The following is a 15,662-nucleotide window of genomic DNA, read 5'->3' on the forward strand; positions in this document are numbered from 1 at the left end:
AGAGTGCTAGAACCGGATTGAATATGAGTGCTAGAACCGAATTGAATAGAGGAGTCCTAGAACTGGATTGAATTTAAGAGTGCTAGAACCGGATTGAATATAAGAGTGCTAGAACCGGATTGAATATAAGAGTGCTAGAACTGGATTGAATGTAAGAGTGCTAGAACTGGATTGAATTTAAGAGTGCTAGAACTGGATTGAATATAAGAGTGCTAGAACTGGATTGAATTTAAGAGTGCTAGAACTGGATTGAATATAAGAGTGCTAGAACTGGATTGAATGTAAGAGTGCTAGAACTGGATTGAATTTAAGAGTGCTAGAACTGGATTGAATATAAGAGTGCTAGAACTGGATTGAATTTAAGAGCACTAGAACCGGATTGAATATAAGAGTGCTAGAACTGGATTGAATTTAAGAGTGCTAGAACTGGATTGAATATAAGAGTGCTAGAACTGGATTGAATTTAAGAGCACTAGAACCAGATTGAATATAAGAGTGCTAGAACCAGATTGAATATAAGAGTGCTAGAACTGGATTGAATATAAGAGTGCTAGAACTGGATTGAATTTAAGAGCACTAGAACCAGATTGAATATAAGAGTGCTAGAACCGGATTGAATATAAGAGTGCTAGAACCAGATTGAATATAAAAGTGCTAGAACCGGATTGAATATAAGAGTCCTAGAACGTGATTAAATGTAAGAAGCTAGAACTGGATTAACTTTAAGAGTGCTAAAACTAAGGAATACTTTAACAATAAGGGATCTCCCATTTCGAATGGAGATGAGAGGATTTTATTTCTCTCACATAAATTTTTGGAACTCTTACCCCAGAGAGAGCAGTGAAGGTCGAGTCATTGAATATTTTTAAAGCGAAGGTAGAGAGATTCCTGATCAACAAAGGAGTCAAAGGTTACCGGGGTAGGTGGGAATGTGGGGTTGAGATTACTATCAGATCTGCCATGATCTTATTGAATGGTGGAGCAGGCTCGAGGGGCTGAATGGCCTTCCCCCTGCCCCTATTGGGGTGTTGGTATGTTTGTTTATTTAACATAATCCACCCTGATACAGCACTTGTCAACATCATTTCAATTTCCTGAGTGTATAATAGAGCAGCCACAATCTTATTGTCCTTGGGGCTGGGAGTGGGGATTGAGAGCACGAGCTGGGTTAAAGCATCATTTTAACATGAGGTGAATCGAGTCATCTCTCCGCGATGAAGTTTACACTCCAGCACACGCAGCTGGACCGCAGAGTTCCCTTCCTGGCATCATGGGACCCAAAGCTGAAAAGGCCATGTTCAACTCAAACGGACCACAGGAAACTCACACCACGGCCGAATAGCTCACGGGTTCCAGTGGGAGGCAGACAGAAGTGACTTGCAGACCCATGGCCTCGATGTGTGTCCTGCAGAGCAAGAGACGGACCTGATTGCCTGGCAGAGTTTCAAACTGATGGGATAAGGTGCGTGGAATTGGAAATGCCTTTTGCTGTCGGGGGGATAGATTACCATGCTGGATGACTTGTATAGATATAAGAGGCTGAAAACATTGTAATGCGTCTTTTCCAGCAAGTCCAAAGTTTCAAGAAATTGGTCGAACCTTGATGTAGGGGGATGCGAGTTTAGCTTTTCCTTCTGCAGTGGTGTTTCGAGAGAAATGACCAGCCGATCTGAAACGCTCATATTATTTTCATTTGATTCTTTGCTTCAATAATGGATGTCACTCTATATATAGCACAGGCTTCAAAGTTGACTCAATCCATCAGAGATACTTGATAATCTGATCTGAACTGGACTGGTACAAAACAGAACCATTAACCATTCCGCTATTTATAATCACCTGCTGTAAACAGACTCTTCCACAAACCAGGAATTCCTGAGTCTCTCGGAACGTTGCCTCACACACCATCTCCGTCCTGGAAAGATTCTTTGACTTTGCTGAGTGTCAGATGTTGCTTTCTAACAGTGAGAACCTTCCAGATTGCTTTGTGCTGCCCATTAAAACTTGCAAATAAGACCATAAGACCATAAGACATAGGAGCGGAAGTAAGGCCATTCGGCCCATCGAGTCCACTCCACCATTCAATCATGGTTGATTTCAACTCCATTTACCCGCTCTCTCCCCATAGCCCTTAATTCCTCGAGAAATCAAGAATTTATCAATTTCTGTCTTGAAGACGCTCAACGTCTCGGCCTCCACAGCCCTCTGTGGCAATGAATTCCACAGACCTACCACTCTCTGGCTGAAGAAATTTCTCCTCATCTCTGTTCTAAAGTGACTCCCTTTTATTCTAAGGCTGTGCCCCCGCGTCCTAGTCTCCCCTGCTAATGGAAACAACTTCCCTACGTCCATCCTATCTAAGCCGTTCATTATCTTGTAAGTTTCTATTAGATCTCCCCTCAACCTCCTAAACTCCAATGAATATAATCCCACGATCCTCAGACGTTCATCGTATGTCAGGCCTACCATTCCTGGGATCATCCGTGTGAATCTCCGCTGGACCCGCTCCAGTGCCAGTATGTCCTTCCTGAGGTGTGGGGCCCAAAATTGCTCACAGTACTCCAAATGGGGCCTAACCAGTGCTTTATAAAGCCTCAGAAGTACATCTCTGCTTTTGTATTCCAAGCCTCTTGAGATAAATGACAACATTACATTTGCTTTCTTAATTACGGACTCAACCTGCAAATTTACCTTTAGAGAATCCTGGACTAGGACTCCCAAGTCCCTTTGCACTTTAGCATTATGAATTTTGTCACCGTTTAGAAAATAGTCCATGCCTCTATTCTTTTTTCCAAAGTGCACGACCTCGCACTTGCCCACTGTGATGACTAATATTCCAGTTCCAAGTTTGACAGCATTCAGGGAATCAGATTTGTGTTGAATCTCCCAGCCACTCCAGAGTTAGAATCATAGAAACCCTACAGTACAGAAGGAGGCCATTTGGCCCCATTGTGTCTGCACCGACTCTCTGACAGAGTACCTTTCCCCACCCTATTCCTGTAACCCTACATATGTACCATGGCCAAAATCCAGACAAAATTCACAAAAATAAATATCTACATTTAAAAAAATTAATGGGAGATGGGCATCAGGAAACGCCAGTATTTATTATCCATCACTAAATTCCCATGAGCCTCCTTCTTGGATACACTTGAGTGGTTCACTCGGCCCTTTCAGAGGGCAGTTGAGAGTCAACCACATTGCTGTGGCTCTGGAGTCACATGTAGGCCAGACCGGGTAAGGACGGCAGATTTCCTTCCCTAAAGGACATTAGTGAACCAGATGGGTTTTTATCAGCATAGCTTCAGGGTGACAATTACTGAGACCAGCTTTATATTCCAGACTTATTTAATTCATTGAATTTAAATTCTCCAGCTGCACTGCTGGGTTTTGAATTCCTGACTCCGAGTCAATAGTCCAAGCCAAGAGATTGCTGGTACAGTAACAAGGCTGCAATGCTACTCCCCTATACTGTCCACTTGTTTGGTCATAGATTTTAAAGCAACAGTCAAAGGATGTATAAAGGTTTAAATGTTATGCTAATGGACATCCTTCCTTCTTTTACCAAAAGCATTTCAGTAATTCATAATATGACGGGTGTATTTTGCTGTCACATCAACCTAGAGCAGGGCAGGGCGGCACGGTAGCACAGTGGTTAGCGTTGCTGCTTCACAGCTCCAGGGGCCTGGGTTCGATTCCCGGCTTGGGTCACTGTCTGTGTGGAGTATGCACATTCTCCTCGTGTCTGCGTGGGTTTCCTCCGGGTGCTCCGGTTTCCTCCCACAGTCCAAAGATGTGCGGGTTAGGTTGATTGGCCATGCTAAAAATTGTCCCAGTGTCCTGAGATGCGTAGGTTAGAGGGATTAGCGGGTAAATGTGTAGGGATATGGGGGGAGGGCCTGGGTGGGATTGTGGTCGGTGTAGACTCGATGATCCCAGTGGCCTCTTTCTGCACTGTAGGGCTTCTATGATTTTCTATGATTCTAGAGCCTTTATTCAGAACCCGAACTTCACAAAGTTGATTTAAAGTTTACGCTCCATGTGGTTCTGTAACAGACCATCAGCTGGAGGCAGACTCAGCCTGGATGAGCCTTTGGTTAAGTGGTTATGTAGACACCGGAGGTGAGAGGCTTACCCTGCATTGTGAAGTGTTAGAGAGGCAATAAGCAGCTGTGCTACTCTGTAGAGGAAGAGTGAGGGCCTCGAGGAGTGAACAAAATACCTTTGGAGGAAACCCAAAGCCAGGGGTCAGCCAAGGGCTAGACTTAAACCCAGGCCTATCCTTCCACCATGTGACACTGCACTGAAACATTGCTGTGCAGATCACCAGCCGCACACACACACACACGCACACACACTCACACTCACACGCACACACACACACACATACACATGTATATATAAATTATAGAGATTAAATCAATAATCAGGTCAGTGCTATGGAAATATAACTCAGTCTCCTGTGAGATCCCATCTTCATAGAGTCCCTACAGTGCAGAAGGAGGCCATTCAGCCCATTGAGTCTGCGCCAACTCTCTGACAGTGTATTGTACCCAAGCCCACTCCCCACCCTATCCCTATAGCCCCACACATTTCCCATGGCTGGTGCATCCAATCTACACATTTTGGGACACTAAGGGGCAATGTACATGGCCAATCTACCTAACCCGCCCATCTTTGGAGAGTGAGGGGAAACCAGAGCACCCGGAGGAAACCCACACAGATGCGGAAAGAACATGCCACACAGTCACCCGAGGCCAGGATTGAATGTGGGTCTTTGGCGCTGTGAGGCAGCAGTGCTAACCACTGTGCCACCGTGCCACCCTATCCTGTTCACGGTGTCGCAATGCAGCTGGACAAGAGACCATCATTGTTGTTGCACTGCTCTCGGGATCTGGGTCGTTAGTCCTGCTAGTCCGACTGAAGCGAATGCACAGAGTGAAGAACAGGTTCAAACCATTATGTAGTCAGACACTGCAGTCATTGCCGCGAACAGATGTAGTTAAATGAGTAGACTTTATTCAGATCACCACCTGGATTATAGTCAGTATCAGTAGAACTGTGTTGCATGATTTATTTTCTTCCAAATTAAAATTAGTAAGACCAGAAAAATCAATATTTTGAACAATGTGTAACCGGAGATTTGACCGTGTTGCTGATAACTGGCAGACGGAACACAGTTTTGTGCCAGAAGGAGTTGTGTAAGTTCAAAGTGCTGCACAGTTATCATCCTGTCATTTGCTTCTTGTCGAAGCAGGGAGATGGATATAGAGCCAGTGCAGGTACCGCAGTCATTGTGGACGAGTTCTGGTCACGCATGGCTGAAGGTGTACTGTATTCCTGATTTAATTCTGATCTATAGGTACTGCAGCCCCATTTAAAACCCTCCTGCCTGTATCGAAATGAGAAAAGAAATACAGTTGTTTGAAAATGACTTCAAACAAGATGCTGCTCGATCAAGTTGGCCTATTGCTACGTCAGAATGTTACTCTGAAGAATGATGTTGCAGGTTCAATCTCTTGGCTGTAATGTGTAGGAGATTGGCACCGTTACTCTGAGAAGGTTCGCGGATCCTGACATTTCTGCCCAGTTACTACCTTGATAATCTGTCTAACTTGGAGAGGTAACCAGGAAAGATTCACTCAACACATTAAGAGCTGAGAGCACACGAACCAACACTCACAGATTGTTGCCCTTATATTGTGAGGCCGATTTAAAGGATGTATCATAAGTAAAATGCGACAAATGCTTTTATCTATTCCTCCAACACTGTGCAGGTTTGATCAATAATCCCTTTGAATGTTCTATACGATACTCTTCACCTGGACTTATTGGAGTTTGATTGACTTGGCTGATTTGATTAGGTTTGATTTGATTTATTATTGTCACATGTATTGGTATACAGTGCAAAGTATTGTTTCTTGCTATACATACAAAGCATACCGTTCATAGAGAAGGAAAGGAGAGAGTGCAGAATGTAATATTACAGTCAAAGCCAGGATGTAGAGAAAGATCAACTTAATGCGAAGTATGTCCATTCAAAAGTCTGATGGCAGCAGGGAAGAAGCTGTTCTTGAGTCGGTTGGTACGTGACCTCAGGCTTTTGTATCTTTTTCTCGACGGAAAAAGATGGAAGAGAGAATGTCTGGGGTGCGTGGGGTCCTTAATTATGCTGGTTGCTTTTCTGAGGCAGCGGGAAGTGTAGACAGAGTCAATGGATGGGAGGCTGGTTTGTGTAATGGACTGGGCTTCATTCAAGATCCTTTGTAGTATCTTGTGGTCTTGGGCAGAACAGGAGCCATACCAAGCTGTGATACAACCAGAAAGAATGCTTTCTATGGAGCATCTGTAAAAGTTGGTGAGAGTCGTAGCTGACATGCCAAATTTCCTTAGTCTTCTGAGAAAGTAGAAGCATTGGTGGGCTTTCTTAACTATAGTGTCGGCATGGGGGGGACCAGGACAGGTTGTTGGTGATCTGGACACCTAAAATCTTGAAGCTCTTGACCCTTTCTACTTCATCCCCATTGATGTAGACGGGCATGTTCTCCACTACGCTTCCTGGAGTCGATGACAAAATCCTTCGTTTTGTTAATATTGAGAGAGAGATTATTGGCTGCTGGGCTCGGGGGAGCTATGGAGAAAGTTGATTTGCTAACAGACGATTTAGTTTGACATGTGCCGTGGGCATCAGCATCTCATTAAAGTATTCCTCACAATCAAACTAGAAGGTGCAACATCCCAACCAATCACAACCGGGAACTTTAGATGTTGCAGTCATGGCCACAGTTCCGAGCCAATCAGCAAATGCCCCCGCGTTGCCAGTGTCTTCAGAATAAAGGTGTGAATTTTTTCCCCTCTTTATTCTTTCATGGAGTGTGGGCATTGCTGGCTGGGCATTGCTGGCTGGGCATTGCTGGCTGGGCATTGCTGGCTGGGCATTGCTGGCTGGGCATTGCTGGCTGGGCATTGCTGGCTGGGCATTGCTGGCTGGGCATTGCTGGCTGGGCATTGCTGGCTGGGCCAGCATTTATTGCCCATCCCTAGTTGAACTGAGTGGCTTGCGAGGCCAGTCCAGAGGGCATTTTTTAAGAGTCAACCACATTGCTGTGGATCTGGAGTCACATGTGGGCCACGGAGAATTCGTCAGACAGATCAGAGCGGGCAGCAGGCGCATTCCCTTGCTGTTCTTTGTGGTGCCAAATCCGGTACAGAAATGGAGTGGTTAGACCAGAACTGCAGACTGCAGATCACATTGTACTTTACCAAGCCAAGCGTGAACTGCAGCACGGCCAAGGTGGAGAATAAATCTCCAGCTATTCCTCTGGACTGGCCTCGCAAGCCACTCAGTTCAACTCGAGTGGCACAGTGGTTAACACTGCTGCTTCACAGCGCCAGGGACCCGGGTTCGATTCCTGGCTTGGGTCACTGTCTGTGTGGAGTTTGCACATTCTCCTCGTGTCTGCGTGGGTTTCCTCCCGGTGCTCGGGTTTCCGCCCACAGTCCAAAGATGTGCGAGTTAGATGGATTGGCCATGGTAAAATTGCCCCTTAGTGTCAGGGGGACTAGCTAGGGTAAGTGCATAGAGTTATGGAGATAGGGCCTGGGTGGGATTGTGATCGGTGCAGACTCGATGGGCCGAATGGTCTCCTTCTGTACTGTAGGATTTTGTGATTCTTCCTCGATGTGCATGAAATAACAAAGTTTAAGATGAAACAAAAATACTAATTGAAATATAGCGAGGGTGCGTGTAGCAATGCCACAATCTGTACACCCCAGAACCCCTGCAAACTAAGCTTGGGCACCAACAACAACTTGTATTTATGTAGTGCCTACAACTTAATTAAAATGTCCCACAATGCTTTTTTCAGAGTTGTTATAAAGCTAACCACGCCACATAAGGAGATATTGGAGCAGGCAGCCACAAACCCATAACAGAGGTAGGGGAGAGAGGTAGAGTGGTGGAAAGTCACGGAGGGAGTGAGGGGAATTCCAGATCCGAGGAATCCCAATAGCTGAAGGCACTGTGGCCAATGGTGGAGTGATTAAAATTGGGGCTGCTGATGTGTCCAGAATTAGATGAGCGCAGCGTTCTCCTGGGCTGAGGGGGAGATGACAGAGACAGCGAGGGGCAAGCCCGTGGGGGGATTCGAAAACACGAATGGGAATTTTAAAATCGAGATCCGTATGGACAGGGTCTCCAAACCCGAAGCAAGCAACTCACTCAGAGTTCCATCCATAAAGTATGAACACACATGAAGAAAGAGGATAAGTAAACATAACTTGGTTTAACAAAAAAGAAAAGAATATTCAGGATTAAAATAGGAGCAGAAGGAGGCCATTCGGCCCTTCGAGCCTATTCCACCATTCATTATGATCATGGTTGATCATCCAACTCAATAGCCTGACCACGCCTCCCCCCCCCCTCCCCTCCTCCCATATCCTTTAATCCCCTTCACCACAAGTACCAAGCGACTGCTTCTTGGAAACAAGCATTGGTTTGACCTGAACTGCTTTCTGTGGCAGCGAATTCCACAGGCTGACCACTCTCTGGGTGAAGACATTTCTCTTCGCCTTAGTCCTAAATGGTGTAAACAAAACGCACGGACAGGATGAAGGGGCAAAGCAGCATTTCCCGCTGCTGAATGCAGGAACGCCATGCTGCCAGATCCGTTAACCCATAGCCTGCTGAATGCAGGAACGCCATGCTGCCAGATCCGTTAACCCATAGCCTGCTGAATGCAGGAACGCCATGCTGCCAGATCCGTTAACCCATAGCCTGCTGAATGCAGGAACGCCATGCTGCCAGATCCGTTAACCCATAGCCTGCTGAATGCAGGAACGCCATGCTGCCAGATCCGTTAACCCATAGCCTGCTGAATGCAGGAACGCCATGCTGCCAGATCCGTTAACCCATAGCCTGCTGAATGCAGGAACGCCATGCTGCCAGATCCGTTAACCCATAGCCTGCTGAATGCAGGAACGCCATGCTGCCAGATCCGTTAACCCATAGCCTGCTGAATGCAGGAACGCCATGCTGCCAGATCCGTTAACCCATAGCCTGCTGAATGCAGGAACGCCATGCTGCCAGATCCGTTAACCCATAGCCTGCTGAATGCAGGAACGCCATGCTGCCAGATCCGTTAACCCATAGCCTGCTGAATGCAGGAACGCCATGCTGCCAGATCCGTTAACCCATAGCCTGCTGAGCAACCGGGATGGCAGCAGCCAGCAACATAGACTTCAGTTGCTAAAAGTCCCCAGAGCTTCAACATTTTGTTCTGGAATCCCTATTGATGCGACGCTCGTTTGCAAAGACACCACGCAGGGGTGAGAGACAATGGCTTAAAAAAAAACACAGCAATTTATTTTTTCTCTCTGGGTTAGAATTTTGAAGTTTATTATAAACTTTCAGAAACTGGAGACAGATCTATCTGTGTGTGAGATTTAACAACATCCATCACACAGCAGATGTCACACTTCAAAGTGTCGAAAGTATATTTTAAAATATGAGAATGAAAGACATGCAACTTTCGACTGTTTTGATACTAGAATTTACTAGAAATGTACCAATCAGCAGCAATAAATCTCTGGCTGACCGCCTACCACCGTCTTACCTCGAGATCTCTGAGCAATGCTCTGGGTTGCAGGCACATGACACAATCATGCTCCAGCAATCAGCAACACCATACTTGGATATCCAATCGGGGCGGCACGGTAGCACAGTGGTTAGCACTGCTGCTTCACAGCTCAAGGGTCCCGGGTTCGGTTCCCGGCTCGGGTCACTGTCTGTGTGGAGTTTGCACATTCTCCTCGTGTCTGCGTGGGTTTCCTCCGGGTGCTCCGGTTTCCTCCCACAGTCCAAAGATGTGCAGGTTAGGTTGATTGGTCAGGTTAAAAATTGCCCCTTAGAGTCCTGAGATGCGTAGGTTAGAGGGATTAGTGGGTAAATATGTGGGGGTAGGGCCTGGGTGGGATTGTGGTCGGTGCAGACTCGATGGGCCGAATGGCCTCCTTCTGCACTGTAGGGTTTCTATGATTTCTATGATAGCTGAAAAAGGAGTTGTGTTTTCTTTTATTCATTCGTGGGACATGGGCACCACTGGCTGGGCCAGCACTTATTGCCCATCCCTAGTTGCCTGAGGGCAGTTGAGAGTCAACCACATTGCTGTGGCGCTGGAGTCACGTGTAGGCCAGACCGGGTAAGGACGGCAGATTTCCTTCCCTAAAGAACATTAGTGAACCAGATGGGTTTTTCCGACAATCGACAATGGTTTCATGGTCATCAGTAGATTCTTAATTCCAGGTATTTTTTACTGAATTCAAATTCCACCATCTGTTGTGGTGGGATTCGAATCTGGGTGCCTGATGCGCGATATAACTCACGAGGCTAGAGATGCTCAAGGAAATAAAGGCTTTTATTGACTACTACAATAGAGCTACCATATATAATACACGACCCCAGACTGACGGGTCCCAGACAGAGCAGTGACCTTTATACCTCTCTCAGGAGGCGGAGCCCGACTGGGATGTACCATAATAACTATAATACAGGTAGAACAGCCCAACCCTAACCCCAACAGTAACATGTAGAACAACCCAACCCTAACCCCAACAGCAACATATATACAGACTCATAGTACTGGCCAGACTCTGGCTCAGTACTACCTGGTGGGAACCAACGATGGTTCACCACAGTACCCAGAATATTAGATAAAAGCAAATTGCTGCAGATGCCGGAATCTGAAACCAAAAGAGAAAATGCTGGAAAATCTCAGCCAGTCTGGCAGCGACTGTAAGGAGAGAAAAGAGCTGACGTTTCGAGTCCAGACGACTCTTTACCAAAGCTGTCATCTGGACCCTTTCTCAGAAGACTAAGGAAATTTGGCATGTCAGCTACGATGCTCACCAACATTTACAGGTGCACCATAGAAAGCATTCTTTCTGGTTGTATCACAGCTTGGTCTGGGCTCCTGCTCTGCCCAAGACCCCAAGGAACTACAAAAGGTCATGAATGTAGCCCAATCCATCACGCAAACCAGCCTCTCACCCATTGACTCTGTCTACACTTCCCGCTGCCTCGGCAAAGCAGCCAGCATAATTAATGACCCCACGCACCCCGGACATTCTTTCTTCCACTTCTTCCTTCGGGAAAAAGATGCAAAAGTCTGAGGTCACGTACCAACTGACTCAAGAACAGCTCCTTCCCTGCTGCTGTCAGACTTTTGAATGGACCTACCTTGCATTAAGTTGATCTTTCTCTACACCCTAGCAATGATTGTAACACTACATTCTGCACCCTCTTGTTTCCTTCTCTATGAACGGTATGTTTTGTCTGTATAGCGTGCAAGAAACAATACTTTTCACTGTATGTTAAAACATGTGACAATAATAAATCAAATCAAATAATACCACTGGACTATCACCTCCCCTCTTGTTTAAATAGCAATGTCTCCTCTTTCACAGCAGTGCGCATTGGTTGGATCTTTGTACAGCAGACTTGAGAGAATGTTTACTCTGTCTTTCGGGGGAGGGGGACGGGGGTTTGAACATGGAGATCACTGTCTCAGAATAAGTGGTCGATCTGAGATGGGAAGAAATGTCTTTATCCAGCCGATTGTCTTTGGATATCTCTACCCCAGTGGACTCTAGGGGGGGGATTCACTGACCGCGCACTCTCCAAGACCGGACATACCCCCCAAGCTCAACACACCTTTAAACGGTCTGCCTCATTTTCCGTCTCACCCGCTACGATTCCCATGGCAAGAGGGACGGGAGAATTTCAGCCTGGATGTTCAGTTGCTGAGTACTTTCAAAATAGAGGTCGATAGGTTCTTGGGGAATAAGGGGATGTGGGGATGGCGCAAGAATGTGGAGTTCAGGTGGAAGATTGGCCATGATCTTGTTGAATGGCAGGGCAGGTTTGAGGGGCCGAATGGCCTTATTCCAATTTCATTGTACTGTTGATTTTGAGGACACGTCTGGCACTTCATGTTGAGATATCTCACACGCAGCAATGAGCAGCGTAGCCAGTCAGTGTGGTTTTGGAGGTGGATTATGAAGGAGGAACATTGATCAGGAAGCCAGTGAATCCCTTGCACTCACCCCCAACAATGCAGCACTCCCTCAGTATGACAATGGAGGGGCAGCTTAAACTGTGTGCCAAGGGGGGATCGAACCCACAACCTCCTGACTCAGATTCAAGAGCGCTGCTGACTGCACATCCAAACATGTGCAGGTTAGGTGGATTGGCCGTGCTAAATTGCCCCTTAGTGTCCAAAGATGTGTAGGTTTGGTGGATTGGCCATGCTAAATTGCCCCTTAGTGTCCCACAATATGTAGGTTAGGGGGATTAGCAGGGTAAATACATTGGGTCACTGGGATAAGGCCTGGATAAGCTGCTCTGGTGGAGAGTCGGTGCAGACTCAATGGGCCGAATGGCCTCCTTCTGCACTCCAGGGATTCTATGAAGCAAACTGACACAGTAGTTTACTGTGTGCAAATTACCTGAGCAGAAACAAATGCCTTTCAGAAAGTATTTGATAAAGTCCCTCATAGAAACTGTTAACCAATGTTGAAACTTATGGAATTGAAGGCAAATTCTTGGCCTAGTTAGGAACTGGCTAAGTGTCAGGAGACAGCGAGTGGGGACAATAGACAGGTACTCTAACTGGCAGAGTCTGACTAGTGATGTCCCGCAAGGATCCGTGTTGGGTCCTCGATAATTCACCATATTTTCACAGATTTTAAGCAATGTGGATGGAAACATAAAATGACAAGTAGGTGTGAATAGCAAGAAAATGGGCAAACTATGGCAAATGGAACTTCAATGTAGGTATATGAAAGCTCCTCTACTTTGTACCTAAAAAAATGGATAGAACAAGACTACTTCCTAAATGGTGAAGAGTTAGGAACAATGAAGGTTCAAAGAGATTTGGAAATCCTGGCACATGGATCATTAAAATGTCATGAACAGGTACAGAAAACAATCAAAGAGGCAACTGGAATGTTGGCCGTTATATCTACAGGACTAGAATACAAGAGAATAGAAGTAATGCTGCAGCTATACAAAGCCTTGAGAGGAGCACACATGGAGCACTGCAAGCTCTGGGCACCACGCTTTAAGAATGATATGGCTTAGATGGAGTCCAGTATAGATTTACCGAATGATACCTGGATTCCAAGGGTTGAAGTACAAGGAGACATTATGCAAAGTAAGGTTATTTTCCATGGAATTCAGAAGGTTAAGGAGTGAATTGATCAGAGGTTGAAAGCTATTAAGGGGAAACAGGTAGGATAGATAGGGAGAAACTATTTCTGCTGGTTTGGGGACTCTAGAATTGGGGGCCATAGGCCGAGATTCTCAAAAGTCAGATGCCCTGCTACCGCTGCCAGTGAGAATGGAGAATTTGGCCCTCAGCTAAATCCCCATTCGCTGTGGTGGGACTGGAGAATCCCAGCCGTGGACGAGGTCGGCGAATCCTGACATAGTCTAAAAATTAGAGCCAGATTTTTCAGGAGTGAAGTTTGGAAACATTTCTACACACAAAGGGAGTTTGGAAACTTTCCTCTGCATGTGTCAGTTGGTGCTAGAATAATTCTTCATTTTAAATCTGAGATTGAGAGGTTTTGATTATCCAAAGGTTCGGGGGAAATGATCACACTGAATGGCAGAACTGGCTGAATGGCCTCCCTCCTGTTCAACAATTCACAAGGAACGGCACGGTGGCACAGTGGTTAGCACTGCTGCCTCACAGTGCCAGGGACCCGGGTTCGATTCCGGCCTCGGGTCAATGTCTGTATAGAGTTTGCACATTCTCCCCGTGTCTGCGTGGGTTTCCTCCGGGTGCTCTGGTTTCCTCCCACACTCCAAAGATATGTAGATTAGCTGGATTGCCCATGCTAAACTGCCCCTTAGTGTCAGGGGGACTAGCTAGGGTAAATGCATGGGGTTATGGGGGTAGAGCCTGGGTGGGATTGTGGTCGGGGCAAACCCGATGGGCCGAATGGCCTCCTTCTGCACTGTAGGGATTCTATTGGTGGCGGTGGAATGAAGTAGCTAACCAGAACTAATTTGGAACCAATGGTATTAATATCTGTGCGTCTTTTTCATAATGAGCCTTTTAAACAATCAAGTGGAGTTTTCAGGAAACTCATTGTCGTTTCAATGCTGGGATCATAATGCTACAGAACGCCAATAATCCTGAGCCATTGTCCTGGACACAACTGAAGGTATTGTGCACCGTTTCAGGAATCTCATTAAAGCACGGTTGGAAAAACAGCCATGAAGGTGGAGCATTGATTCACTCAAGTGTCACCAGGGATGAGCACTTACAATTAAATTGAGCTGAGGATGGGGTGAGGGCTCAGACAGCGGAGTTCCGCAAGATTGGGACGGGTTCGGAGCAGGTGGATAAAGGGAAATTGTTTAGCTGAAATCAGGGAGCGGCTATGTAGGGAGAACAAATCGAAGACTTGGCAAAAATCATTAGAGTGGAGGTTAGAAATTTGTGAATGGTTTACCAATACCTTCAAGGCGGAATTCGATGTTAACTTGCAAAACGGGGTCGGGGATCGAGCCGGAGAAAATAAAGTAAAGTTTAGTTATTAGTCACAAATAAGGCTTACATTAACACTGCAATGAAGTTACTGTGAAATTCCACTATTCGCCACACTCTGGCGCCTGTTCGGGCAAATGCACCCTAACCAGCACGTCTTTCAGACTGTGGGAGGAAACCGGAGCACCCGGAGGAAACCCACGCAGACACGGGGAGAACGTGCAAACTCCGCACAGACAGTGACCCAAGCTGGGAATTGAACCGGGTCCCTGGCCCCGTGAGGCAGCAGTGCGAACCACTGTGCCACCGTGCCACCCCAAGAGAATTGGGTTAGCTTCAAGTAGCTTCAATGGGGAAAGACACTAACTATTGCACGAAGAGTCAATACTTGCTCAGAAGACTAAGGAAATTTGGCATGTCAGCTACGACTCTCACCAACCTTTACAGATGCGCCATAGAAAGCATTCTTTCTGGTTGTATCACAGCTTGGTATGGCTCCTGCTCTGCCCAAGACCGCAAGGAACTACAAAAGGTCATGAATGTAGCCCAATCCATCACGCAAACCAGCCTCCCATCCATTGACTCTGTCTACACTTCCCACTGCCTCGGCAAAGCAGCCAGCATAATTAAGGACCCCACGCATCCCAGATATTCTCTCTTCCACCTTCTTCCGTCGGGAAAAAGATACAGAAATCTGAGGTCACGTACCAACCGACTCAAGAACAATTTATTCCCTGCTGCTGTCAGACTTTTGAATGGACTTCCCTCACACTAAGTTGATCTTTCTCTACACCCTAGCTATGACTGTAACACTACATTCTGCACTCTCTCCTTTCCTTCTCTATGAACGGTATGCTTTATCTGTATAGCGCACAAGAAACAATACTTTTCACTGTATGTTAATACATGTGACAATAATAAATCAAATCAAATCAAATGGCCTGTTTATGTGCACTCACTTGGAAGGATGCAGTTGGAGATTGTACAGATCCAAACCGCGGAAGTGAGAGGCCTTGTCACAGTCCAGTCACTAATACTGTACCAGACCTTTACCCCGAAGTTAGGAGAATTTTCAAAAAAAGATGCTCAACAAAATCCTTTGAAGAA

General features: G+C 46.2%; 1 protein-coding gene across 17 annotated transcripts in view; it reads left to right on the forward strand.

Annotated features, from left to right (window-relative positions):
- casz1 (castor zinc finger 1) overlaps window positions 1-15,662 on the forward strand; it is a 445,565-nt gene that overhangs the window by 97,241 nt on the left and 332,662 nt on the right. Inside the window, exon 1 of one of the 17 annotated variants that reach the window (XM_078238640.1) lies at window positions 1,441-1,462. The exons of the other annotated variants lie outside the window; for them this stretch is intronic. The gene's annotated coding sequence lies outside the window, so the exon portion shown is untranslated. Of the gene's footprint in view, window positions 1-1,440; window positions 1,463-15,662 lie in introns of those variants that run through there. 17 annotated transcript variants of the gene reach the window in all.

Source organism: Mustelus asterias, chromosome 22, assembly GCF_964213995.1.
Source record: "Mustelus asterias chromosome 22, sMusAst1.hap1.1, whole genome shotgun sequence".
Taxonomy (NCBI): domain Eukaryota; kingdom Metazoa; phylum Chordata; class Chondrichthyes; order Carcharhiniformes; family Triakidae; genus Mustelus; species Mustelus asterias.